Raw genomic sequence first — 8384 nt, forward strand, 5'->3', positions numbered from 1 at the left:
AATGATATGAGTGAGAGGACACAGGAACTTCCTGTTTTAACTATTTTCTCATATTAAGGCAACTCACTCTTTCCTGCGGGATATTTTTATGTAAGTATTAAGCATTTAAGTATTTTTGTCTGTTTTCTAAATGGTCTCCTTTTGCAAAAGTCTTGGTGAAGTATAAAGAAGCATGGATAACAATTGGACATCTCTTCTGCTGTGTTTGAGTGTGAAAACACAAAACACATAAACACACTTTAATAAAGTTTGTATGTGTCTTGTGTAATACTCAGGACTGTGAGAAATAATCAGATCACCCATATGATTCTTTTTGGAAGCTTTTCAAAAGATACACTTGTAAAAACAAACCACCAAAATAGCACAACATCATTTATTCATTTAATCAGGTAGGTCATTAGGAATAAAGTCATATTTACTGTGAAAGCATCTTGAAAGAAAGGGGAATACAAAGTTAAGTTTATCAGTGGATAATATATACAATTACAATTATAGTAAAATGAGACATTATGCTGTGGGTCAGGAGGGAATTACATGTATCATTGACAACAATTTGGAGAATAAGTTCCAATGTTGTTTTTTTTCTAGATTACTCCAGCTTGTTGGTGCAGCACATTGGAATGGAAATTGACTCATGTGCTTCGGGAACTATCAGTAAAATACAGCGGGCAGTATGGGGGGGGTGACAGACCCAATGTGATTCTGTGAACTGTATAACAATCACCGATTTACAGGAGCAAACTCTCTGATAGCTTGATGAAGAACTTTATCAAACTATCACCTACAATGCTGACATATTCTCACTGTGCTGCTGTGAGAAAGAAAGAGAGATTCCCAGAAATGCATTTTCGGAAAACTGCACTGGCGACATTTCATTAAATGTAGTGACATGAGGGTGAAATGGAAGCAGAAACCTACTTACAGGTTCAGCAAGAGGTTAGAGAAGGCCTGTCGAATGTTAATGAAACCAGACTGAAGTTACATCAGTCTCACAATAGATTTATTCCATGTTATATACATGTGGCTCAAACCAAATCGGATGTGACGATTCATCCATTCTCTCAGCAGCAATTTCCCTCTTCTTCAAATTGCTGGATGTCATCATTCCATCAAACATCCGTCCGTGTATAATTGTTTCGTCTTTGCCGCGATTAATCCATCACAGCTTGGATTATTTGGGACATTTAAACAGGAAGCGTACAGGGACTCGTCACTGTGCATTACAGCATGGGTACACAGGGATGTGCAACTAATGCTGCAGTCTGACATCCCGCGTCGCCACAAATGTCATGACAGATTGTGCTGATGAAGAACACCAGAGCTGTGATTGGTGGCGTCCTTTTTCTGCTTCACTGCTGCTAACAGCCTCTTTGTCTCCCTCAATCGAAGGATACGTCCTCTGATGTTCGCTCGACTGTCCATTTTGCCATGATTTGAATTAAAGTAACCAGTGATTACCAGAGGGAATAGATGGCGAGTCACACGCTCTGGTCTGTGCAACTTCTGCTGAGTTACTCTTGTTGTTTGGTTCCTTCAAATTCCAACGTGTTTGTTTTATTGTGAAAAATGACACTTCACCAACAGACCATGTAGAACATGCAACTCGAGAGTTGCACTTTGAGAAGAATCTATCCAGCTGAAATGGTTAATATAAATAAAGACAAATGGATTTTAACTCACTTCACTGAAGCTCATGTGATGAACGGAGAGGTTCAAGGCACGTAAGGACTCTGACTCAGATATATAAATGCATGCACCCTATAGAAGAGCTTACATTCGCCAGCCTGCACCCCGACCACTGAATGCGTTTCATGTTTCATATCTGATTTCTCTACACAGACGTGAGTAAGGTTCAAGCATTTTTTCTCGGATCATGAACTTCATGCTTTTAAGTAAAGGTAAAACCATAATAAAAAAAAATGTTCAATCAAAAATGCTGTGGATTAAATGACAGATAATCTACTCAGTTGGATTCACATATTTGTAAATGTGATTGTGATGGTATCAGTGCCTCACCAGCCATGAACCTCTCCACACGACAATGACTGACACACAATATCTGGGATTACTCGATGCCACTGACTGTATGACAACACTGCGACAGGACCACCGAAAAACCTCCATTACTACCGTATTTGAAATAAGACTTTTATTATCATTGCACATGGCTGTAATTTTGTTTGAAAACGTTCCTTGTCACAGCCTTCTATGATTCATAACAGTAGCATGTGGATGTAAGCAGCAGCAAATGTGAAAAACCACCAAAAAACTGCATTGTTGGTTAATATAATAAAAAAAAAATTTTTTTTTAAAAAGGCTCCACAGTCTCCAGTTCAGGCTTCAAGCGGAGCTTTTACAGCCCTCATGACTCTCAGCCTCTCAGACAGACCTCATCGTTTTTTAAACTGACGTACTACATTTCATCTGGAGATGGAAGGGAGCACCAATGACTCTGGATGTGGTTTTAATAATCCTCTGCAGGTCTTCCCTCACTCCTGGAGTACGGCTGGAGGACCAGACAGTACAAACCATAACTCACCACGCCCTCGACGGTACAGTGGGAGGAGTCGGTGAGGAGCTTCTGTGGGAGCCCAGTTTCTCTTCGAGACCTCGAGGAAGAAGAGTCTCCATTGGGCGATTTTCACCGCCTCCCCAACTATCTATCTATCTATCTATCTATCTATCTATCTATCTATCTATCTATCTATCTATCTATCTATCTATCTATCTATCTATCTATCTATCTATCTATCTATCTATCTATCTATCTATCTATCTATCCATCTATCCATCCATCCATTTCTTTGCCACCATTCATGCACTGGGTGCCTCCTGTTCCTGCGTTTCTCTTTCATTACATTTCTTCACAGTTCATGTTTCGCTTCTGTGAATCTGCTCTGCCATCAGGCTTCTTCCAGATCTCTTTCAGCCATGTGACTTCCAGCTCTCTCTGTCACAAACACTCCATTGAGTGGATGCATTTTCTCCGAGGGGAAGTTGTTACTGGAATGCAAAAGGGGCAAAGCAAAGATGCGAACGCTTTTGCACTTTTGACCCTTCTGACCCGCCATAGTTTTTGCATGTTTTGGGTTCATACATGTCTGTTGTGGCGGCTGCACTGTGACATAGTTGGTATCACCCTTTATAATTGTAATCAGCTCCAGCTCCATTGAGGCTTACGATAAATAAAATAGAAGGGTAAGTAATAAAAACCCAAATCACTTGGCTCAATAATATATACAAGAATGGGCATGAATGTGAATGTGTGACTGCCTGTCTCTGTATTTACCTTCTGATTGATTAGTGACCTTTCTTTGTGTCCGTTGCATTCGGCCATATAGCGAGCGGGGATCGGCAGCAGTTTTTTCCCCCCACTAAGTTTAAAAGCAGGTAGCCACAGGAAATGAACGCACAGATTAAGTTGTGAAGTTAAATACGACCTGGCCGATTGCGCTTCATCATTGTGATGATGATTCTAGTAGAAGTCATAAATTGTGTTTTCGTGAAAATGAAAGAGGTGACAGCGATCACTGCACAATGCTGAATAATGATTTAAACACAGCTAAAAATAGCCCCCGACAATACACACACACACACACACACACACACACACACACACACACACACACACACACACACACACACACACACACACACACACACACACACACACACACACACACACACACACACACACACACACACACACACACACACGTACACGAACAAATGGCTCCAATCTGTTTAAAGTATTTATGTGTAATTACTTTTCTTTGACGAGAAGTAAGAGACGGGCTTCTCGCCTCTCTTTCTCTCGCTGGTCTCGTGCCGGAACCCGAGGTGGCGGCGGTGATGCGGGTTGTGTCTGACGCTTGAGCTCACGGAGGAGAGCCGCACGTGCGGAGGCCTCACGTGCGGCTCGGTGGCAGACAGACGCTCGTGCTCTCTGCTGGAGAGTCATCCCGCGCTAAAAATAGAGCGCTGGTGGAGGAAGGGGAGGAGCAGCAGACGACCACCGAGGAGAGAAAATAGAAACTTGGGGAGTATTTTTACCTCTCCTGTCCCCGTGCTGCATCCCAGTCGTGGCTTCATCGTCTTCTCCGCGAAAACCCATAACCTTTTTGTTATTAGTCTATTTTTATTGGCGAGCTCCTCGCTTCTCGATTACGTTTTTCAAAGAAGTTGAAGAAGTTTTGTTTTTTTGCTATGACTCAGTGTGATTAGTGTAAACTGGTGGCGTGTCGCCCCTAAAGATTGACACGACGCCACTTCCTGTAACTCTGAGAGTAAAGGAGAATCTTGGTATGACAAACATCTTTCATTGACAACCTGAGCTTGGAATTTTCACACTCACTTTCTATTTCAATCAGAGTCCTACAAAGAGTTAAAGTGCACAATCCTGACAGACAATACCGTTGCCATAGCGACAACAGACTTACGCTCCATCTCCCTTGCATGTGCACAGACACGTCAATTCATTCATTCGTTCATCCATTCATTCACTCATTCATGCTTTTGTTCATTCTTTCAATTATCATGTTGTGAAGGCAATTCTCTCTTTTTCCTCCCTCATACGCTTTTTTTTTGGTTCAATTTCAGCATTTTGCTTTGACTTCATCAGAGTGGCCAGCAAAATAAATAAAGAAACCAGCATTTGTAAGAAATCCAATAAATAATTCTGTTTATGTATCCCAGCTTTGTTACGCAGTGTCAAGAGAGAAGTCGATTCAGTCCTGTGGTAATTTATTGCTGCTGTTGCTTTGGGACGACGACGACGACGGCGTCGTGGTGCTGCAAAGATGTGGAGGCTTTAGATTTCAAAACAAGAGAAGGAGAAACATTTAGTCGCGTTTAGACCACAATGCACCAGGGGTTTTATATTATGGTTCCCCATTATAAAAACCAGATAGATAGATAGATAGATAGATAGATAGATAGATAGATAGATAGATAGATAGATAGATAGATAGATAGATAGATAGATAGATAGATAGATAGATAGATAGATAGATAGATAGATAGATAGATAGATAAACACACACAGAGGGATCATGTGAACTCTGCATAAAAGTCATTCATCTGTAAACATTTGTGTTTTTCCACGTCGACCTCTATAATAACTATAAAGACTACGTTACGGTTTTGACTGCTTGTTCGTGTGAAAATTGAGGTTAATTGTTCAAAGTGTAAAGATTTCACTCTGGAAACATAAGCAGAATCTGTAATCTAGATGAAACAGCATGAAATTAAGTCCTTACACTGTGGTATCAATTCATTATCGGAATACAAACTGTGGGAATGGTGAATTGTAAATCGATTTCAATTATAAAGTGCTTTTCAACTGCTTGATCAGTCCCAAAGGGCATGTAATGACAGGTAATTTAACTTTACTTACCAAATAGATGTATTCCGATGCATGTGGCAACTCGGAAAACAAGTTGAGGGTATTTCTTACACATTCATTTCCTCATTATCCTTCCTGTGGTCAGAAAAGCTTTTTTATTTCCATCACTGAAGCTGGGCAGCTGCAGTCTCTTGAGAAGCTGAACATATTGCACAAGGTACTGCATTTGCAGAGAATTGTGTTCCACCCCACAAGGTTTCTCTCTCTCTCTTTTTTTTGTTGTTGTTCTGACTTGCAGACATGCTCTGCACCCCCACCTCAAATAATTTGTTTCATGAGTGCTATATGAAGATAAAAGATGTGAAGCCAAAGGGGGAGTGTGATGAACTTTTTGATAATAGCTGGATCTTTATTAACAATCAAATCTAATATTTTCGACATTCATTTAAAGAGCACATGCCAACAGCTTGGACCCTCTTCTGTTCTCTTATGGTACATCTGACATGTTGTATTCTCATCTCTGAAAGCTGAAGTGTCACTGGAAGCTCTGTGTTCATCAGCATGTTGAGGTGAGGTTCAGGTGAGCGGGTTTAGTGGATTGAGCTTGTTTGTCCTGCTGATATGCATCATAAACTTTGAACTTCAAGGGGAAAACGCACTCAAACCTGAATCGTCTGTGACAAATAGACTGTAACATTATGTAAAATGAACTGATTCACTTGCTTCTAAAACATGTTGTCAAGCTTCTTAAACAAAACACATCAACAAACCTTGACCTTTACTGCGAAGTTGTATAGTTGATTGTCATATTATTTATTTGGGACACTTTAAATCTCACAATTCATGATTCTATTTTCTCATATTATTATACGAATCTGAAGAGATTCAATATCTAGTAATACTCTTCTCAAGTTTTTCTTCTGTTTATATCCACCCCCATCATCTATTCTGTTATTTATGCGTTGTTTTTTTTAATGACATTTAACATATTTATTACATCTTTGATGAATATGATCATTTGAGAAGATTGAACAGTTGGAAATGATTTCCTGACAATGTGGCAGTGACAAATACTGTAAATCCGTCATAGACAGAAGAACTGTGATGACATAATTAAACATTGATCAGGCGAGTTACATTTATGTGGTAACGTCACTATTCCCTCCAAACAAACAATGACAGAACACAAGTGGACGTGCTGCTCGTGACATTTATCATATTTAAGGCACTTTCTATAAATAATTATTGTTGTAGAGCTGCAGGCATTCGCAAATATTATCGTGACGAGAAACACGCCGCACCGGGGAGGATTCAAGACCTTTCAGTATATCAGGCAAAAAACATTTTACTGTATGTTGAATCGGAAAGATGCAGAAATGTGACTTGTTCATTTTCTCACCATTACACAGAGAAAACTGGAGATTTCTGGTCCAACTCACTTGTTATGTAGATCCTTCTGGGCCATATGCTGAAGCAACCTCAGACAGCTTGAAGTGGTGAAACCTGGTGAAATCTATCAGTTATGTTCATTTTTGTTGTGCAAACACATCTCCATGACTTGAATCTTCAGCCCCCCCCCCCACCTCCGGTTTCAGTCATAAATCTACTAATGAGCTCCCAAAGTGACTTTGCTGCGATAGACTGAAAGAAGTCCACACGCCGGCATAATTCGTTTCTAAACAAAAGTCACAACAACCTTCCAGGATTTGTGGTGACATTTCCTGCAGCACTGCTTCTCTGTACTTTACTGACGGAACGAGATGGGGGTGTGTGTGTGTGTGTGTGTGTGTGTGTGGGGGGGGGGGGGGGGGGGGGGGGGGGGGGGGGGGGGCATTTAATGTGGATTATACATTTAGGAATAATGATTCGGGGTGGGGGGTTGTTATGCGATCAAGCAGTAATCAGTGCGGGCATTGTTACCAGAATGGCTGCTTTTGGTTTCAGCCCTCAGCTGCACACTTTCCTCTGTATGTGCGTATGATGGAGGTATTTGTCTCTACAATTCAAAGCCCACAGCTGGACATTAACCCTTAATCTGTCACAGTAATGCTCGACGCCAAGGCCATCCCGTCTTTGCAGGAATAATGGATCTCCTCCCCTGCGGTCTCTGTAGCTATTCTCTTGTGCTTTTATTTCATTTTTCTCTCACCTCTCTTGGTCCATCCCACTTTCAATCTACGCATCACCCTCATTTTCTCGCCAAGTATTCTACGTTGGATTTATACTTGCACAGACTGAAGCATTAAAGGTAATGGGGGTGACAGAGTGCCTGCTAAACACTTCCCTACCTCCGGATGGCTTTTGTCATCCTTGATTCTGACAATCTGTCTCTACGTTCTCTTTCTAAGGGTGTTCTCAGACAACACGCTCTTCTCTGACACTGGTGTGCACATTTACAGTCCACCCTGTTTCTCTCAATCTATCAACTCATCGACTGTTCGCTTTTAAAGATACCACCCCCCCCCGTCTTGTCCCTCCAACATCTCATATGTCGTCGCTTCATCCTTTCAGATCAGGTGGCTTAACTGTTCCTTGTCACTCATGTGGAGACTCAGCCAGAGGACACATTATTAACAATACAGCCAAGCCATTGATTCAAACTGTACATGAAGAAGAAAAAAAGCCATTAGTTTCTTAATGTCAGACAAAATGAGCGGATGGGCCAGGCAAGACACGACTAACCACTCCAAGAATTTGCAGATGTGTTTTTTTGGGGGGGTTTGTTTTAAACAAAAACAGAATGATTAGCAAATATAGATTTGACAACCAAAGAGCTTGAATTCTTTTTCGATTATACGCATTTTCAAAACCCCATTTTCGAATACTTTAATGTTTTCATTCACCTCTATAGTATAGAATGGTTCTCCATCCATTCTGGGTTTCTCACAGTCCAAACCAAGTTGTAGCGTTATTTAATTAGGAATAATATGCAAAGCTATACATGTCTGCCGATAGCCACATAGAAAAAAACCTCAAAATTGTCCCATTTCAATCGCCGTATTTTGAATTAATGAGGGCGTAGCTTTACCAGCTGAGAAAT

The sequence above is a fragment of the Blennius ocellaris genome (genome assembly GCF_963422515.1).
Source record: "Blennius ocellaris genome assembly, chromosome: 21".
Classification (NCBI taxonomy): Eukaryota; Metazoa; Chordata; class Actinopteri; order Blenniiformes; family Blenniidae; genus Blennius; species Blennius ocellaris.